Below are 21,796 nucleotides of genomic sequence, written 5' to 3'. Positions count from 1 at the left end.
GAAGAATAATGGAAAAAATACCCTTGTTTATTGCTTCAATTTCTTACCCCTTAAATGTCCACATTAATAAATCTATAGTCCATGTGAAACATTGTAACACCTGAGTTACCCAAGGTTCACTATGGCAAAGGGCAGATCAAGAGCCACGACTGTGCAGCGGTCCCCAGCTGTCTCCCATCATGGCAGAGGTGGCCATCTCCACTGTTGTGCTGCCCGGGGGTCGGCGGCAGTGGACACTCACACAGAAGGCAGGCTGGTGGCTTCCATCACTGCAGCACAGTTTGTTCCAGTGTTTACAGTGCATTTCAGTGAGTCACCTGTTCCGCTGCACATTCCCACACATGACATCCGGGGCATCGGTAGATCATCACCCTGATTGTGAGCAAAAGGCTTGGTCTGGCATGGACTCCGGATGAGCCATCAGCTGAAGGAAGTCTATATGTGGCACACTTCTGGGAGGAGGGCCGGGATTGGCCATTTTTCTGGTTCTCTTTTTTTTTTTTTTTCCCTCATTTTCTCATCTGTAACTTCTACTTCTGTGCTGTCCTTCAGGGCCTCTAACAGGAGTTGAGGTTTGTGGTGAGAGCCGGAACGCAGTGACATCCAGCAGTCAGGGAAACAGGCAAGAAACTTTGCCCACCCATCTTTCTCCAAAGAACGAAGTCACGTTCCAAGTTTTCTGTACTGAAGTAATATTCAATTTGATGCTTGTTGAGTGCGGTGACGGAGGAGGGGAGAGCAGTGACTGAGAGCCCTCATGATGCCCTCATGGCTGTGGTATGCTCAGTGCCTGGGAATGTGTATGTGCAAGGGCACAGGATGCCTAGCTGCTGTGGCAATGCCCTGCATGAGGAGGCTCTGTGCAAGAGTCCTGTCAACTCTGACCTTGATCTCAGGCACACAGCTCCCAGGAAGGAATTCTTATGCTAGACAACCACAGTGTTTCACCAGCTCCACTTCTTCAGTTCCTGCCCACCTTATAGCAACTGTTAACAATGGACTTTCTTGAGAGCTAACACAAAGCCCCTAACATTGCACTTTGCAACTGTGGGTTGCAACTGTGGAAAAGCTACACAGATGTCCTAGTTTCTGTAACTTTCCTGAATATAAAGAATAATGCTTGCATAGTCTTCAACCTCAAAATGAGACATATAAATAAATGCTGGCAAATATATGCTGGCACATAACTCTTTAGATCTGCATCTGCATCAGAGAGCAGGCTCCACCTGATCCCAGCCTAATCTTCAAGATCTGTGTCTGTCAATCTTTATTTCCCAATCCCCCTTTGCCCCAGAGTTTGCTAGCTGGTCGTGACAGACACCTAATATACTCTTTAATGCTCTTCCACAGGATACACCTGCACACCCGTACGTCGTCATAGTAATACATCATACTGCTGTTAATTTGTTTGAAATGGCTGATCTGTCCTTTCACCATGTTCTTCACCATACAAATAATCAAAGTTCATTCGAGGGTTTCCTCTGCCTCGTCCTCTTCTCCATCTCTGAAGGACCCTCGGATATTACCCACCTCATTCGTAACATGTCATCCTGACCATCTCTTTTTTCTCTGTCTTGCCTCCAATTTTGTGTGTCGTTTCTCCTATTATTATGGGATGACTTGTTTGCTTCAGGTTGACACCAACAGAGAGCTGTTCCGGGATCCAGGTCTCTCCTGACTCTGGTCTTATGCCCTCTAAGTGCATGGTGCCCACTTGTGTTTATGGGCTCTCTTTCGTTGACTGCTGGCCTGGCCTTATCCTCACGGACATCTTCAACAGGACCGTCTAATTTTGTGTCCCAGTTTTCTTTGCTCTCACTGTTACTCCTCTTTTCAACCTTCTCTTCTTTTTCTTTTCTGATTTGTGACTTCCTATTTCCTTGGCTGATGACACTCTGAGACTGCAAAAAGGTTTTTCCAGTGCTCGCGAACTCTCCTGGTGTTGACCAGTTTGCCATATGGATGAAATCACTAGACTTATTGGGTTTCCTTGCCTTGAGTTTTCCTGCTTTTAGAATTTTGGGGGAACTGAGCTCTGCCTGCAGGTCTCCAGCGCAGCAGCGGAGACCCAGTTGTGGCGGGGGACGCGTTCTGGGAGACTCTTTGGTCCAGAGGTTCTCCTTGGGCCGAGGCAGCTTCTTCTCCAGTCCAGCCAGGGCCAGGGGCTCAGAGGCGTCCTTGGCTGGCTTTCTGCATTTATTTTTACCCCAAAATTACGCTATGTCAGTGTTAGCTGATAGAATTTCTGCAACGATGGAAATATTCTATACTTGCATGTGCACTAGCCACATAAGGCTATTGAGTTCTTGAAATGTAGACAGTGTGGTTAAGGTCTGAATTTTCAATTCTAAATAATTTTTATTTAAACCATTACATGTGGCTAGTAGCTACCATAAGGGATAACATAGTCACATTTTGGGATTTTACTTAACAGAGTATACATTTCTCTTTTCTTGCATAATTTATAAATTTTGAAATGATTTCACTTAGAAAAAGATGCTGTTACCATACAAAATATTTTTCCTAAACCATTTGAGAGTAAGTTGTGGCCTAATGCACCATTGCATCTAAATAGTTCCATGTTTATTTCCTTCAAATAAGGACGTTCTCTTGCACAGCCACAATATAGTCATTAAGATCAGTAAATTAATAATACATTATGACCATCTAATCCTCAAATCCCATTCAAATTTTGCCAGTGGTTCCAGTGATAGCAAAAGGATCTAGTTTATAATCCTGCATTGCATTTAGGTGTCATGTCTCTTTGGTTTCTTCTGTCTAATATAGTTCTCAATCTTGCTTTGATGTTCATGACTTTGACACTTTTGAAGATTACCGACCAGCTATTTTGTAGAATGTCCTTCAATTTGGATTTGTCTGATGTTCTCCCATGATTAGATTTAGTTTCTGTATCTTCGGTAGAAAACCACAGAAAAGATGCTGTTCTTTCATTCCATCAGATGGCACAGGATTTGTTTGTTCCATCACTTGTGATGTTAACTTTGATCGTTTTATTAAAATAGCATCTCCAGTGTCTTCTTTTTTTTTGTACCAGGGATTGAACTCCAGGGCCCTTAACCCTGATCCACATCCCGGCACTTTTTATTTTGAGACAGTCTCGCTAAGTTGCTTAGGGCCTCACTAAGTTGCTGAGGCTGGCTTTAAACTTGTGTTCCTCCTACCTCAACCTCCCAAACCGCCAGTATTTTAGGCATGTGCTACCATGCCTGGCTATCTCCAATGCCATTGGAGCTTCTGGTGTCCCCAGTGTGAAGTTGCTCTTGTTACTTATTCCCTTTTAAAACATTTTAAAATTTATTTTTACTGTGGTAAAAACATATAGCATTACCACTTTAGCAGTTTTAAATGTCAAAGTTCATGTTTAAGATTATTGATGTTGTTGTGTAACAGATCTGAAATTTTTCATCTTGCAAATCTGAAACTCTATTACATAATTCTTACCCACCTTCTCTGATGATTAGTGATGTTGAGCATCTTTTCATATGCCTGTTGGCCATTTCTGAAATCATCTTTGAAAAAATGTCTATTCAAGTACTTTGCCCATTTATAATTGATATTTTGTTGAGTTATGAGTTCTTTATATATTCTGCATATCAACTGCTAATCAGATATATAATTTGCAAATATTTTCTCCATTCTACAAGTTGTCTTTTCACTCTGTTGATTTTGTTCTATTCATTTTAATAAATATTTTGTGAGGCAGTACCTTGAAAAGCACCTGCTTTCTCATCAAACTCCATTTATTTGTATCAGAATTGGACTTTTTTCCTGTTTCATTACATGTGTTATAATCTCTATCACTCTTTAAATCTTTCTATATTTTGATTGTTAGATTTGGCCAATGGAAGTCACTTTATGCTGGCTCCTAGTGTTCTTTTGATATGTACCCATCATCCTTTGACCACTTTCTTGCTTTCTGCCACAAGATATCCCAGAATGATCTTGTACTTTTTCCCACTCTAGAATTAGTCATTTCTCCCAGTCCACGATTCCTTTTAGTAGAGAATGGCACTCTGGTCCTGGCTTTGCCACTGATGAAACTTTCAGTTTTGAAAGGCCCAGCATCTGGAGAGGCAAGCCCCATCAATGAGCCAGAACAAACCCCTTACTTTAAAGGGTGAGGAGACTTAGGCCTGGACTAGATCCATCAGCCAAGGTCCCCAGTCAGTGAACAGAACTTAGCACTAGAGCTGAGACCTCTGATGTTTGTCCAGTGCTATTTCCCTGGTAATATATATGGCTAATAGAGGCATGATCCCAGTATGTCTGTGGCCCTTTTGGACTAATTGCACTTGTGGCTGTGTGCAGAGGGTTAGCTTTGCTTTAGGACTCCAGGACTGCCTTTCTGTGAGCTGCCCTTCTCTCTCAGATTTTTTCTGAGGCTTACCCTCCTGGAGACCTCCCCTTGAATTGCTGAGGCTATGCTTCAGCTTTATCTCCAGCTCTGGTAGATTTGCAAACCAGTTCTAGACTGTATGAAGCATGTTAAGTATTTAGCCTAGGTGGACACCTGTTAGACCACAGATTCCAGAAATAGGTACCTCCCTGAAGTCTCTCAGTCAGCTAACACCTGTCACACAAGGGCATCAACAGGAGAGAACACTGGTCCAGGCCTGATGCTCAGTTGGGAAAGTAACTAGAAGGGCCTCCTCTACGTGCCCTGAGGTTCCCTACCACACATATTACACCAAGAGATACACTGTTCCCACATTTGGAGGTCACCGTCTCTAACCTCACATCCAGCTCTTAGAAACCCTGAGGGCTGGGGTTGTGGCTCAGTGGTAGAGTGCTCGCCAAGTACGCGTGAGGCCCTGGGTTCAATCTTCAGTACCACATAAAAACAAAATAAAGGTATTGTGTCCACCTACAACTAAAAAATATATTTAAAAAAGAAAGAAAGAAACCCTGAGCTATTCCATTAGAGGCTATTTCCTGTATCCTGATTTTGGGATGAGTGGTGCTGTCTGACCTGTACCATGATAGAAACTTCCCACCTCAGAAGCCTTGACCATTATTCAGTTGGTGCCTGTAACAAGTCATCTAAGCAGCAGTTCAAAAAGCTGGACTTTATCTCTTGTATTCGACATTTCCTAAGCACCTGCTAAGGGTCAGGCATTATGCTTTATGATTTAAACCTAAGATTAATCCAGTAGGCTTTCAGTTAACAAGTATGACACAAATTGATTCCAAATACAAGAGAACAGCTGGGGATATAGTTCAGTGGTAGAGTGTTTGGTTAGCATGCATGCCTGAGGACCCAGGTTCCATCCCTAGCACCAAGAATAAAATAACAGTTGGCTGCGAAGTAAAGGACACACTTTGATGTCAGACTCTAACAGGCAAAATTGTTCAAAAATTTGAGTTTGAGTTGAACCCTGAAGAATTATTTTTGCCAGGTTAACCATTGTGGAAAAGACACCATGGGCAACAATAGCATTAGCACCTGTGGAACCACCCAAGTGAAAAGTCACCTTGAAGAACAGGAGAGCAGGGGTGGTGGTGGCTACCACCCGGCTAAGGAAGGCAGAGCCCTGCATCAAGGAGTGTGAACACTGGTTCTATGGAGTGTGCTAACTTCATTCCACAAGCAATGACTTCATACATGTTTTTAAAATAGCATTTATTTTTTAAATGTTAATGTGTGCATTACAGGGAAAATAAAAACACAAGCAAAGAACAAAGTCATTCAGTCACAAGCAGCTTAGTTGGACGTGTCCCTCCAGGTCGTGCATATACATACACAATATCCCATTTGTGATTGAGATTGTAGTGTGTATCATGCTTTTCCACACATCATGAATACTCACCAATTCAAAATCCCAAAGCTACATGAGTATTTTTGATAACCAAGAATACACTATACCAACTCAATCTGTTATCCTTTCTTGGGGACAAAAATTTCATTGAAGACAGAAATGGCAACAGGCCTCTAGGATAGACATATTGGCAGAGTTACAACTAAAATAATGCATTCCCTTAATGCTCAATTTAAAATGAGACAAAGCAACAGGATACACCAAGCTTGTTTCATTACCAGATTTCTACTAAAGTATTAGCAAGAATGCATGTTCCCAGTGAATTAAAGTATTCCTATAGTATAGCCAGAAGATGCACACACCAGTGGCTCACATGGAAATGTCAATCCTTGAGCACTTGCTCCTGTCTCTCCCTGTGTGCGCCCCTGTGCCCCTTTGCTGCCAGCCTAACGAGCAAGTCCTGATACACAAAGCCCAGAGACAAAGCAATTCCATGTCCCAGATGCATCTTTTCTATCAATTATAACTAAAAGTTATTTACAAATTGGCTAATTCACTAGCTCTACCTTTTATGATTCACTGTTACCCTCAGGACATCTAGAAAGCTTAGATGTTGTGAAATAAAGTATGAACTTTGTGCACAATAAACACAAGTACTTTACCAAAAATGCATATAGATCTATGGTTATAATCTAAACCTGCCTTCCAGATATGGAGCTACTAGCAAAGAGCATGTCCCCTCACCCTTTCTCTTCTCCCTCAGCACCATTTCAGTGACTAAATTCAGGACTACCCTTAGCTCCAAGAGGTGGATTAACAAGGGTCATTCCCAGAAGACAGTTCTTCCTAAAAACTAACAAGGATATTTATAGGGATTATTTTGCTACTTCTAACAAACTTTGGGCATTAGGACTTATCCTTTAATACCCAGCAATACTAACTAAAATGCACATATAACAATGGCTAGACAATCGGAACTAATCTAAGGGCACAGAGTGCTTCTCTATGCATACTTTCTCATTCCCCCACCCACCACCCAGTGAATCTTCCACGTATTCTCCAAGACATCAAGTTCAACAATTCCATTCTCCTAAATGGCAACCATTCCTATACAGTAACAAAAAATACTTAAAAGGCATTACTTTAGTCCTTAACTTTTACCATGTGTTGTGCACCTTTAAACATCTAGAAACACTAGATGTTTCCAACAAGGACCTAAGTTTTAAACTATACATACAGTAGCACTGAATAAACTGCAACTTACTGAACAAAGGCTACACTCTGAAGCAAAACCCCCTCTTTTTAAAGGCTAGAATTTGAAAGTGTCTTCCAAACAAGAACATTCTGGCCTAGAACCCTTCCCCTTCTAGTTTCTTATCAACATAGGGGTCAGATATATGCATCTGTAATGCTGAGAGATGACTAACAATTTCACTTCCTAAGTGGTTTTAAGAACAGTCTTTCCTATGAATTTAACATGAAGTATACTCAATGTGTTAGTTTACTAACTCTACTTGTCATACACTGGCAACCTGTTTAACATCTAGATAGACTAGATGTAAATTAGGACTTGTGTCCTTTATATACACTATTTACATAGTAAAACAAAACTCAGATATAAGAGACAATGGTCAATCTTGCTTCACAGAAAATACGTTGGTATAAAGCCCTTTGCATTTTCTTTTCCTTCTTCCTCCCTGAACAGCACAAATACAACGTGTACTGCTCAGAGAACTGTTTTGATCATTCCATTTCTAAAAGACAGTTATTTCATTATGGATTTTAACAAAAAGATATCTACAAAATGTTTTATTTACTACCTCTACTTTTAACATACTTTGTGCACTTCTAAACATCTAGAAAGACTAGATGTTTCAAATAAGGACTTAAGTTTGTCCACTATGTACATAGTAGTGTTAAATAAACTACACACATGTAACAATGGTTACATCTGAAAGTGTCTTCTAAGTAGGATCACTCTGGCCTAGAATCCTTCATTTCTTCCACTTCTTTCTCCCATGTCACATGTGCCACATCTGAGTGTCACATGATGTTATAATTTCACTTCCAAAAGTCCTTTTCAGAAGACTGCCTTTCTATGAATTTTAACACAAAGTGTACAAAATGTGTTAGTTTACTAACTCTACTTTTGTCATACATTGGCAACCTCTTTAATATCTAGAGACTAGATATTATAAAATTAGGACTCCTTTGTCCAGTATATATACAATATATACAGCACAGCAAAGTTAAATGAAATGCACATCACAGGGCAATGGGTAAGCTGAGGTTTTCTAGCACACTCTTAACAAAACATCCTTGCAACTTCTTCCCTCCCACCTCCCTCAACCCAGTGAACAAGTACAGACAGTATTCTGTTCAGAGGTGGCTTAACAATCCCAAACAGTATTTCCCATCACTTTTTAAAAGCTATTTACAAAGTTTTAATTCTACCACTTCTACTTTTAAATATATCAAGCACTTCTAAATATATAGAAGGACTAGATATTCCACATAAGAACCTGTCCACTATGCACACAGCACTGGTAAATAAAATTGCACACGTAGCAATGGTTAGAATCTGAGGTATTTTCTAATATGACCATTTTGTCCTTGAACCTTTCTATCCTCGCATCCCTCTCTTTCAGTCCAGTGGACAATTACAGGCATATGTAACGCTTAGAGATGGCTGAACAAATTCATATTCAAAAGTCATTTACAAAGGACAAGCTTCCCCATGAATTTCAACACAAAGTGTACAAAATGTGCTAATTTTACTAACTACTTGGTCATACACTGGCAACCTCTTTAACATCTAGAGACTAGATGTTGCAAAACTGGGACTCATTTGCCCATTATATACACTATATACACAGCAAAACAAAATGCACAAAACAAAGAAAATTGATGTCTGAAAATGTCCCAGGTATGAACACACTAACATTTTACCTTTTGCAATTGCTTCCCTCCCACCTCCTCCACATCACTGAACAAGTGCAGACAGTACTATACTGCTCACAGAGGAGGTTTAACAGTTCCCTTCCCCAAAAGACTATTTCATATGAATTTTAGCAAAAAGATATTTACAAAGTGATATTTTACTATCTCTACATTTAACATACATCGGGCACTTCTAAACATCTAGCCAGACTAGATGTTTCAAGTAAGGACTCAGTTTGTCCACTATGTACACGACAGTCTTGAATAAACTGCACACATGTAACAATAGTTTTAATTTTAAAATGTCTTCAAAATACGAGCATTCTGGCCTGTCACCGACCCAGTGGGCTATAATGCTCAAAATTTTCAGAAGACAATCCTTCCTAGGAATTTTAACACAAAACATACAAAATTTGTTTACTAATTCTACTTTTGTCATACACTGGCAACCTCTTTAACATCTAGACAGACTAGATGCAGATTAGGATTCACTTGTCCTTTATATACACTATATACACAGCAAAGTAAAACAAAACCCATAGACATAAAGTACAAGTCTTAGCTCACGGTAGGCACACCCAAGGACCAGCACACAATGTACGACTCAAAAGGGGGTTTGGCTACTGCCCCCCCCAAAAAAAATTTCATAAGAATTTTAACAAAAAGAAATGTACAAAACGTGTTGCATGTTACCACTTCTACTTTTAACATATATCAGGCACTTTAGAACATCTAGAAAGCCTAGATATTTCCAAAAAAGTACTTATCATTTTCAACTATCTATACAGTAATGAGGAATAAAATGCACACACAAAACAATGGTTACAATAGGAAAATGTCTTTGACATAAAATCAGTCTGCACAGGACCTCCTCCTCCTCACGGTCAGTCTTCTCCACGTCCTCCAACCCCCTTAACAAACGTGGACACGTGCAGCTCCAGAGATGGGCTAAGGAATCCATTCCAAAGCCACTTGCAGAAGACATTTCCGATTTTTAAAAACAAAAGGCCATTTACAAGACGTTATTTTCTAACCATCAGACCTCGGCAACCTCTTCACATTGAGATGTCCAGACGCAGCACAGGTTTTAACAGGTTGGGGGCAAGTTGAGAGCAGCTTTTTCATATTATATACACAGGCCTTCTACACACGGCCAGGACCTCTCCCCAGGGTGGCGGCCACGCACGTGACGACCGCTTCTCTCGGGAGAACGCACACCAACCGCCCGAGGCCGCGAACCGTTCCACCCGTCGTCGTCTTCGGGGCTTCGCTCACCTTCTGGGACGGTTAAGGCCTTTGTTCGCCCGTCCCGACCGGGCGCGGTCTCGAGGAGCCGCCCCGCGCGGTCGCCGAGGGCCCTTGTCTGCGCGGCTCCTCTGTCCAACGCGCGGCCGAGCTTTGGCGCGTCCACTCTCCTCCGAGGGCCCTCGAAGCCCCTGCCGGCCTCCGCGGCGTCCGGGCGGCCGCCATTCTTCTCGCCCCACCACGCCCGCCGCCACCCAAAGGCGCCACGAGCTCTGCGGCGGCTTCGGCTGGGACGAACAGGACTGGGTCACGAGACCCGGCCGCCCGCGGGGTCCCGGGGCCGGGATCCGACAGGTCGCCGCCGCCATCAGGTCATCCAGCCAGGGGAAGAGGCTCGCAGGTCCTTCACAGGCAGGGCCAGCCAGTGGGCAGTCGCAGCGGGAGCTCCGGATGTCTGCAGGGAAGAGGCCGCGGCCTGTCCCCGGGCCCCCCAGCTCACCCGCCGGCCGGAGGCCGGAGGGCCCCAGAGGGCCCGGAGAGCAGGCCGCACTCCGTTCCTCACCACGCTCTCGGCCGGAACTGACTTGGCAGTTCTCCTCGCGGGCGAGAGAGGAGCGGCGCCGGAAGTACCCTCGCGCCAGCGCCTTAGAGCTATGGTTCCGGAACTGAAACGTTCCGGCGTGGGGGAAGGGCGAAGAATGTAGTCACATGAAGTCGGGACGCCCTCCTGGCTTACCTTCTGCAAAGGTAGTGGTTACTGGCCTCAGAAGTCCTCAAGCGTACATATTTTTGCATCCCCTTACTCCCCACCTTTGCAAGAAGTCTCTTTTGAATATTTAATTAATTCACCACCTATTTATTCAGCATCTACTGTATGCCCCATAAACACCAGAACATAAGTAGTGAAGGAAAAGGACAAAACAGGAAAATGTTACTCTCCTGAAATTTACAGTCTAGTAGGAAAAAGAAACAATATACAGATCTTTAAAATGCATAAAAGGGCAGATAATGAAAGTGCTATGGAAAAATAAGAAGCGGCAAGAAGAATAAGAAATGTGGGTGTGGAATGTTCTAGATGACAGCAAGGTGACTTTGGAGTAGAGGCCTAGAGTCAGGGAGTGAGCCATGCTTAGGGATATGTAGTAGAATAGCCTCCCTAACAGAAGGAAACAGCCAGTAAACAGGCCACAAAGCTGGAGTATAATGGATGTGGCATGCTCCAGGAACAACAAAAAGGCTGGGGAGGAGAGATGAGGTTGAACTGGGTGTGAGGACAGAAAGGATAGTTGCTGGAGGGCCTTGAACTCTAAAGTGCTGAGAAGAGCTGAAGTGGGGGAAAGAGCAGAAGCAGGGAGACTGATAGTAGATCATGACTGCAAACCATGTGAGATATAATAGAAGCTTATACGGTAGTTGCCCTTATAGCAACTTCTCTTTCCAGTTTCAGTTACTCATGGGTGATCTGCTATCCAGAAACATTAACAGATAATTCTAGAAATAATGCATAAGAATTAAATTGCACACCATCTGAGTGGCATGATGAAATCCATTGCTGTCTCAGTCTGTCTTGCCAGGATGTGAATCATCCCTTTGTCCAGTGTATCTGCACTGTGTATGCTACCCACCCACTAGTCTCTTAGGAACCTTCTCTACTGCAACTCAACTCTAGTGGTATCACAGTGCTTGTGTTCAGATTACCCTTATTTACTTAACAGTGGCTCCCAGACACAAGAGTATTGATATTGGCAAATCAGATATGCCAAAGAGAAGCCATAAAGTGCTTCCTTTAAGTCAAAAAGGTGATATTCTCAACTTACTAATTATATACTGAGGGTGCTAAGATCTGTGGTGAGAACAATTCTTTATCTTTTTTTTCCCCCACTGCTGAGGTTGGAACCTAGGGCCTTGCACCTGCTGGGCAAACATTCTACCACAGATCTACTCCTCAGCCCTGAATCTTCTATCCTTGAAATCGGGAAGGAAGAAAAACTTCCTGCTAGTTTTGTTAGCAAAAGATGCCGAAATTGCCAGGTGTAGTGATGCATGCTTATAATCCCAGAGACTCAGGAGTCTGAGGCAGGAACTTTGCAAATTTGAGGCCAGGTTGGTCAACTTATCAAGACCCTGTTTCAAAATAAAAAATAGAAAGGTCTGGGGATATAGCACCCCTTGATCAATCCCCACTACAAACCAACAATGACAAACAAAAAAAGACAGAAAAAAGAAGAGAGGAGCTGCCTGAATTACAAATTGCAAAAATTACAGCCACAGAGCTTAACTTAGTTAAGATGGAAAAGACATTGAATTGCAGGGTTCAGTACTATCCATGGTTTCAGACATCCACTGGGAGTCTTGGAACATATCCCCCTAGGGTGAGGGAGGACTCTACACACCAGGATGATAACAACTAAGGGGTTTAAATGCAGCTAAACTCAGGGTATCAGGTCAAGCCTACAAGACTTGCTGACCGTCTAGATGTGAATTGTGAAAGAAAGTGAGGAATCAAAGATGACTCCAAGGTTTTTGACCTGAGCAAATGAAGAAAGTTGCCTTTAACTAAGATAGAAGAGATCATGGAAGGAACAAGTCTGGGGGAGAATTTCAGGAGCTTGGTGCTGGACATGAGATATTAAGATGCCATACCTATTTGACATTCAAGTGGAAATGTCAAGTATACAGTTGGATTTATGAATCTGACATTCAGGGAGAGTCTGAACTGGAAAGACACTTTGGAAGTCATCAGCATATAGATGTCTGGAAGACCATGCAGCTGCCTGAGAGAACCAAGGGAGGGCAGACCGAGAGGAGAGGCTGGAGGACTGAGCCCTGGGCACTGTTGACAGGTCCAGTGTTTGAGAAGGAATGAGGAAAGAGACAGAGGAGTGATCACAAAGGTAGAAGAACAATCACAAGAATGTTGTGTTCTACAAGTGAATGAGTGTGTCAAAGAAGATACATCAACAAATCAGGTGAGATTTCTGATAGTTCAAGTCAGATAAGATTGAAAACTATACTTCCAGCTTATATCATTAATGCTGTGATGAATATTCTTATGAATTTCCAAACTTTGCGAAGTCTTCTGATTTCCTTTGTATATAATCCTGGAAATATAAAGAAAGATCAAAGGATTGAACCAAGCTTGTGACTTTTTTTAATTAAGCAGTTCTGAGGATCAAACCCCGGGTCCTGCACATGCGAGGCAGGTGATCTACCATTGAACTATAGCCCCACCCCAGGCTTAAGACTCTTGATGCAGATCCAGAAAGGATTCCCAAGAGGAAAATCCCAAAGTCAGAAAGACCTCTCTGAAGAAGTCCAGGGTTTTTTTCTCCACAGTAAGATAACAAGGGCGTGAGTCAGTAGAGGTGCTACAGGACTAGAAAACAGGGAAAGTCAGGTTTCTGCCATTGCAAAGGAAGAAGCAACTGGGCTTAATGCCTGGAGGGAAGGACAAGGAGAAAAAGGAGGAGCTGTGGTTCACACGAGAGTCCTGGACACCAGAGTGTGGTCGATAGGTTTGTCAGTGGCACACTGATGATGATAAGGAGCAGGGGGGCTCTGGTCTCCTTTCTGGTTCCATCTCCTAAGCAGCCCAACAGGTTGCTATTCCTGGAACCCAGAGATGACAATGATGACAAACATGCATCCTGCTTTGTACTTGATATCTCTACGTGAATGTTCACAGTATCTCTTTTTTTGTTTTTTTAATCCTTTTTTTTTTGGACACAATACCTTTATTTTATTTACTTATTTATATGTGGTGCTGAGGATCGAACCCAGTGCCCCACATGTGCTAGCAAGCGCTCTACCACTGAGCTACAAACCACAGCCCTCCACAGTATCTTAGACTCCTTTGAGAATCAAAATTCTTGGTATCTCTCCAGAGCCTGCTGTTGCCCAGAGCTGCAACTGACAGTATCATCACCTGGTTCCCAAATTTAAAATGAAACAAAACAAACAAACAATCAAAAAAACCTAGTCATCTTCCTTGATTCCTCTTTCTTAAACTCCACAGGCCCCAACCATCACCAATCCTATTTGTCTCCTAAATATATATTGTGAATATTTTCAATTCCCTTGGCTGTCCTTAGAGCAGCCACTATTTAAATTTTAATTAATTGGAATAATATGGAATCAAAAATTCAATTCTTCAACCATACTAGCCTCATTCCACCTGCTTAAGAGTCACAGATGTTGAACATTCCCACCATTGCAGAAAGTTCTGTCGAACAGAATTTTTTATTTCTACATCCAAACCAGCAGCATTGCTCATCTGGATGTCTCTGATAGCCTCTGAATTGTTGTTCTGATGGTTTCTGCTACTCCTGCTTCCGTCTCCTTTCTCCCTTCAGAAGCCAGAGTTAACATTTAGTCAGAAATCAGATCTTGTTACTCTCCTGTTTAAGCCTTTGTGGCTTCCATCACACTTAAAACAAAATCCAAACTCCTTACTGAGCTTTGCCCTCCATGACCTGCCCCCTGCATCCCTCATGCCTCACCCTGGACCACTCTCTCCCTCTGTCATAACTTCCCAACCACGATGGCCTCCTTGCTGTTCTTTCCATTCTTCAAACTCTGCTGTCCCTCAGGGACTTTATACACGCTCTAGACCTAGAAGGGTCTTTACTTGGCTCTTAGCAAGACTCGTTTTCTTTTCATCCTATAGGTTTCAGCTCTAATTGTATTTATTTATGTTTATTTTTTTGCAGTGCTCGGGATTGAACCCAGGGCTTCATGCATGCCAAGCAAGCACTCTACCACTGAGGTGTAGCCCTAGCCCCCAATTTTAATTCTTTAGAGCCTTTTCTATCCTCTTCATCTCAAGACGGTTTCTTCCAGTTGTCATAACATAGCCCTACTTGTTTCTTTCATTCATCCCAATATTTCATTATTTTATTAATAATAATGAGTATTTCTATTCATTCCTTGTATACCAGGCTTTATATCAGGGTCTTAGCTTTATATGTTTCACTTAATCTATCAATTTACTAGTTTATTTTCTGTTCTTCTTTTCACGAATGTCCTCCACCCAATACAGTATTCAGTAAAATGATATACAGTAGGCACTTTGTAATTATTAAACAAATTAATTAATTCATTGATCACATACTATGGGCCAGACACTTTAATAACTAAGCACTTTATGTATATTGCCTCATTTAATTTGCACAGCAATCCTGTGAAGTAGATACTATTACTCTTCCCTTTTTATAGCTGCAAGGCATGTGACCTGCCTAGTTCTTAGGAAAAACCAGGATTCTAATCCAAGTCATCTGACTCCAGAGCTCCCTGGAAGGCACACAGAGGATTTAGAGGCCTGAATACACACTAGCATGCAGACTCCCACAACCTGGATTAGATGCTGGGAAGCTAAAGGACTCATTTCTTGAAGGGCTATTTCAGATCAGGCCAGAGACTCTGGTGAGCCACTGCTCTATCAGGAGGCAGGTTTAGGACCTGGGTCTAGGCTTAGAATTGGACAATTAGGCCTTCTAAATGCTGCAATCAATTCTGTGAGGCTGGGAGTGTGGGCCCAGAGACCCCAGATAAGACCCTGAACCAGAGTTGCACCAGTATGACTGCTGAAACAGCTGTGTCCTTTTGCCTGTCTCAGATGGAGGATGACACAGGCAAAAAAGTAAAAATAATATCCCTGGCACTTCTCGGAAAACATCACATGTCAGACCTGTGACACATGATGGTGTTTATTAGGTCAAAGGCTCTAAGCTCATTAGCAGGAAGGATGCTGAGCTGCAGGCCGCCCACATAGCTCACTTGGGAAACAAGCCCTGCAACATCCATCCTCTCCAGGAGGTCTAGGCACGCAGTCTCCAACCCCCTTATCAACATCAGCATGCATCTGCATGGAGACAGAGAAGGCAGATCTGATTGGCAGCAGGGCCCTGGAAACCAGCTGTGTGTGGGGTCGACCCAGACAGCCTGCTCATAATCCTCATCATTCTCCTCATTGCTTGAATTTGGGACTTGATTCTGCCCTTGCCCAGTTTCTCAAACTTGAATCATTCTCAAATCAGCTTAACAACTTCCTACATATCTGTGTACTCCAATGTCTTAGGCTACTACAACAAAATAGCATCAACTGGATAGCATATAAACAACAGAAATCTCTCAGAATTCTAGAGGCTGGGAACTCTAAGACCAAGGAACCAATAGATACAGAGCAACTGAGGGCCTGATTTCCAGTTCATAGATGGAGCCTTCCAGCCTTTTTTTAAAACAACAACAACAACAACAACAACAACAAAAACAAAAAAAAAACTGAGGATTGAATCTAGAGGCATTTTACCACTGAACTACACCCACACCACTTTTATTTTTTATTTTTAATATTTTTTAGATGTTGTTAGACCTTTATTTTTATTCATTTATTTGTGTGTGGTGCTAAGAATTGAACCCAGTGCCTCACACATGCCAGGTGAGCACTCTACCACTGAGCCACAACCCCAGCCCCTTATTTTTTATTTTGAGGCAGGGTCTTGCTGTGTTGCTGAGGCTGGTCTTGAACTTGTGATCTTCCTGCCTCATCTCCTTAGTAGCTGGGATTACAGGTTGGGCTTATAGGTGTATGTCACCATGCCCGTCTCTCAGCCTCTTTCACAGGGGCACTAATCTCATTCATGATGGTTCTTTCCCCATGATTGAATCATGGTCCAAAGGCCCATCCTCTTAATATCATCATCATGGTGGCTTAGAATTTCAACGTATGAATTTGTAGGGTCACAGACATTCAGTCCATAGCAAGTTTTTACATAATACCTATGAATTGACTCAGCACAACTTTGGCTTTGTTCTCTACAGTATTTGTGAAATCAGAGTTGACATGCTAGTTATATGTTTTCCTAACATATATTAAAGTAAATATATAACTCTTTTTAAAAATGTTCTTCTGGCTTCCACTTCAAATCATATTGATGCAACCAGTAGGAACCCAAGTTGCATGTGTTCCCACTGGTTGGTAAAACACTTGGCAAGACAGTTGAGGTCAAAGGGATATAGGGGACAACCTGGAGGAGCTCCCAATAGCCAAAACTGGAAGAACTTGAGCAATAAAATAACATAAAATTGGAATATAACCCAAGATAAAATAAATAGCTAGGAATTCATGCTGGTATGAATAAATAAATAGCGAAACAAACAAATCATCCCTATAAAAGAATTCCAGGGCTGGGATTGTAGCTCAGTGGTAGAGTGTAAGTAACTCAAAGGGGAGAAATTTGGCAAACATGACCTTGGTCAGGTGATCAAGGTGATTAAGCCATGTTGATAACATGTAACCCTGAGATGATGTGATGAGAAGAGCACTTTACCTCTGTGAAGTCTTCTCCCAAACCCATGACCCTGTCTAATCATGAACAAAACAGCAGATGAACACAAATTGAAGGAGTTTCTATAAAATACCTGAGTACTACTCCTCAGAACTGCAAGGTCATGCCAGGTGTGGTGGTCCACACCTGTAATCCCAGCAACTTGGGAGACGTCAGCCTCAGTAACTTAGCAAGACCCTGTCTCAAAATAAAAAATAGGGCTGGGGAGATAGCTGTCGGTAGAGTGCTTGCCTTGCATGCACAAGGCCCTGGGTTCGATCCCCAGCACTGCAAAAAAACAAAAAACAAACAAAAATAGAAAATAAAAAGCACTAGTGTTGCATCTCAATGGTAAAGCACCCTTGTGTTTAAACCCAGTACAGGGGTGGGAAAGAAGAATTCCAAGGACATGAAAAACAAGGAAACCTTGAGAAAGCGTTACAGGTTAGAGAAGACAAAGACTTGATGACTGAATGTAGTGTGGTGCTCTGGATAGAACTCTGGAACAGAAAACAAGATGCTAGTGGAATAGCTATGAAATCTGAATAAAGTTTAATAGGAACGTACAAGTGTTTCTTAGTTGTGACAAACATCATAGTAACACAAGATGTTAATAATAGGGAAAACTGGTTCTAGAGATAAGGACCTGATATCTTTAGGTGACCATTATTCAGTCTATTACTACCTGACTGTGAAATTTAGGGCTTCTATAATATCAACATGCCTCCTCTATAATTGAAGATAGCAAAAGCTACAAATCTGTTCTAAAAATTGTTCATCTGGGTCCTGAAATCATCTTGGTGTGACCAGCGGGACTCAAGTCACACTGCAAAACAACTGACATGAGAGACTCATCTTGGAAGTCAGATGATTCTAAATTCAAATCTGGCTCCACCACACACAATGGACCTTGGTAAAGTCAACATAATTCTTGAAAGGCATCTCCTCATCTGTACAAGAGATATAAGCCCTGCCTCCACGTCAGAACTCCTATAAGACCATGCAGCAGATGCCCAACAAATGGTCAGTCAACATTCTCTTCCTTCTCCTTCCATTTATAGAGTATGTTACACTTCACATAGTATTTTCTACATATGGTAATGTTTGATCTCCATAAAATTTCATCCTGTGAGATAAAGCTGAAGTTTTCCTTCTCATTATATAGATGGAGAAATCAAACCTCCATGTTATCTAGCATGGACTAGAGAAAGTGGGTCTCTGAGGACACAGTGGGCAAGCACAAAGAGGCAGATGTCCTCTTTCGATGAGACAGGTGTGCCAATCTGGCCCCTTGACTCATTTTCATGAATCTCATTATTCTATAGGCATTTAAGTTTATGGCTCTTCATGCATTCCTCACTCCTGGTTCACACTGCTGGGACTTGATCACAGACCTGTGGACTTGAAGCTATACTCCTGGGGTTCCCTGTGACAGTCCACCCAGTTTTTCAGCGACCTGTTGGCCCTGGATTCTCTAACCTCACAGGCTTTCCCTTCTCAGAGCCCTGTGAGATACACTTAGTGTGTCCCAGGTTTGGCTAAGTCCTCAGTTCAGATAGCTCCTTATTCTGAGTCATTGAGGCAGGGACATGAACTGGATCCTCCTGCTCTAGGACCCAGCATAGGACTGGGTCTTCTGAAGGAGATCAGAGAGAACTGTTAAAGGAATTGGAGCTGTATCCTTGGGAGTTCACAAGGAGAGGGCACAAGGTATTTGGGGGGATTTATTTACTTATTTTGTTTTTGTTCTTCAAAATGGGATCTTGCTGTGCTACCCAGACTGGTCTCCAGCTTGTGGTATTAAGTGATCCTCCAGCCTCCTGAATAGCTGGGACAACAGGTGTGCCCCTTTGTGCTCCCAGAGGGTGTGTTGAGGACCCACATGCCAACAGGGTAGGAGGCAGACTGCTTGGAATCCAATCGTGGCATCTGTACCTCACAGCCCCCGCCCTAGACAAATCACCAAACAAATCCCTTTGTGCTCAGCTTTCACCTTTAAAAGGGGAATCACAGAAGGAAACTCGCTAGGCACAGGTGAACTACATTAAGCTTTCATTACAGTGCTTGGTGCTAGGTGAATGCTTGCCCTTGCTCGCCCTTGTCGTTTATTAACCCAAGTCCTCTAATCACATCACTGCACAGCCTGTGACCTCTTTCGGATACGCCCTGTCAAGAGAAATTTTTTTCCTGGGGTCCGTGCAGGGCACAGGACAGTTGAGAATCGGAGATTCTAGGCTCTGTCACTCTCGCTGGGTACCCTTAAACAAGTCATCCCCATCTGTGCAAGGGGACGATGAAGGGTCAACCCCTCCGTCAGGAGGACTCTGATACTGTGCGGTTCGCAGCCAACTGAACTCCCAGGCCGCTTCTAGAAAGTCCGCCACAGGGCTAGAGTTCCGTCGCCGGCGGGCGGGAAAGAAGGATGGCAACCCTTCCAGCGCCGGGAAAGCAGTGAGCCCTTTACCACCCCGCCCGCAGGTATGGGGTCCGCGGCTGCCATGGCAACGCCGGGAGACTGCAGGCAGGGCGGGGCAGGGCGGGCCCGCGGGCTCCGCCTGAACGAGGCCCCGCCCCCGCCCCAGGCTCCTCCCATAAGGAGGCCCGGAGGCCGCGAGGACTCTGCTGCTTGACTGGCTCCACCGAGCTACAGCTGAGCGCCCGGCTGTGTCTGACTGGCCACAGACACCATCGCTACCAGATAATTCGAGTATGTCTGACTGTATCTGACTGAACACAGATTTCATGGGTGCCTGACAGACAGACTGCAGGATCTGCCCACCAGACTGACTGCGCTTACCTGGTTGGGGGCCAGGTGTGTCTGACCCAGGCAGCCTGACTGCCCCTGACTGACCAGACCCCGCCTGTACTTGACAAGCTGTCCCTGGCCATGGCCGCCTGTGTTTGACTGACTACAGTTTACCAACTGATTCCATCTGTGCCAGGCATTTGGTCCATCTCTGCTTAATGGACCGACTGACTGCCTCACCTCACCCGGACCTCAGTACCTTGGACGGCTTCAGGACCCTACCACTATGCTGCCCGCATGTCGCACCACAGCATAGAGACTTGGTAGCTGGCCACAGCTGCCAGATGCTCTGCCCATACCTGCAAGGCTGCAGGCTCACTACCTCAAGAGTTCAACTGTGTACCTCCTGGACAGGGGCTTCTGCGTGACTGAGCCTGCTTGATGTCCCTTTCTGGCCACCTGAGCCGACTGGACGGCGTGTCAGTGTGTAACTATACCTGCCTGATGAATGTGATGGCTGACCACAGCTGGCTGCATCTGTCCTCCATGCAGCAGCCACTCAGTAGGCCTTGGTTCAGTCAGATGAACAGTCTAAAGGGTCCCTGAGCAGCTGCCTCAGACTGACTGGGCCCCTAAAATACCTGTCCCTGACTCATGGCCTCTTTCACCCAGCCACTTAATGATGGCTTCTTCTGAAGTTTTGTTTGTCCAGGGTCTGGGGACTGAAATCGTCAACTATAAGACTGGGCCTTGAGACTCCAAAGCAAATGTACAACAGAGAAGGGGGCTTGGAACAGGAGCCCCATGGTAGGGCAAGCAGCTGGAGCAGGACTGGAGGCCAGGTAGGAGAAGCCCTGGGGCTGGAAGAGGCTTCAGGGCCTCAAGGCCCCTGAGCTTAGGCATCTAATTCTGTAATAGAATCAACACCTAGAGGAGCTGGCTTGGCATATAGGTGCCTCAGGATAACAAAGTGTGACCTTGCAAATATTTTATTCCTTTTTTGGGAAATCTGTTAGTGCCTTGGTGCTCTGCAGACCTCAGATCTCCTTCACTGAAATTTTTCTGTGTGTGTGTGTGTGTGTGTGTGTGTGTGTGTAACACGCCAAACCCTCTGGAAAGAAAGGCTTTGTATCAGAATAAGGGGGAAGGAAGTAGAGGGAAAAAAATTTTTTTTAAATGTTAATGAAGCTTTATTTTATTTATTTATTTTTATGTGGTGCAAACGCTCTACCACTGAGCCACAACCCCAACCTAGAAAATTTTTAAAAAATTTTTTACAGTTGTTGATGTACCTTTATTTTATTTATTTATTTATTTATTTATTTATTTGTTTATATGTGCTGCTGAGAATTGAACTCAGTGCCTCACACATGGCAAGTGCTCTACCACTGAGCTACAACTCCAGCTCCCAGGGGGAAAATATTCTAAAGTAAGTATGTGAACTGCATGGATGTGCTATGAATTTTATCTATTGCTATTAGTACTAAGAAAACAAGAGCACTGGACTAGTTTATCTTTTGTGTGTGTGTGTGTGCTGAAGATTTAACCCAGGGACACTTAACCACTGAGCCACATCCCCAGCCCTTTTAAAAAATATTTTATTTTGAGACAGGTCTCACTGAGTTACTTAGGACCTTGCTAAATTGCTGAGGCTGGCTTTGAACTCCTAATCCTCCTGCCTCAGCCTCCTAAGCTGTTGGGATTACAGGCTTGCACCACCACACCTGGCTGGACTAGTTTATCTTGATCAAACTGTAGCATGC

At 43.5% G+C, this 21,796-nt stretch overlaps 1 pseudogene; it reads right to left on the bottom strand.

Annotated features, from left to right (window-relative positions):
* Positions 1-305: 305 nt before the first annotated feature.
* On the bottom strand, positions 306-1,958 carry LOC124976262 (la-related protein 1B-like; annotated as a pseudogene).
* Positions 1,959-21,796: the final 19,838 nt, after the last annotated feature.

The sequence above is a fragment of the Sciurus carolinensis genome, chromosome 2 (assembly GCF_902686445.1).
Source record: "Sciurus carolinensis chromosome 2, mSciCar1.2, whole genome shotgun sequence".
NCBI lineage: Eukaryota > Metazoa > Chordata > Mammalia > Rodentia > Sciuridae > Sciurus > Sciurus carolinensis.
This window is presented reverse-complemented; position numbering and strand designations above follow the sequence as displayed.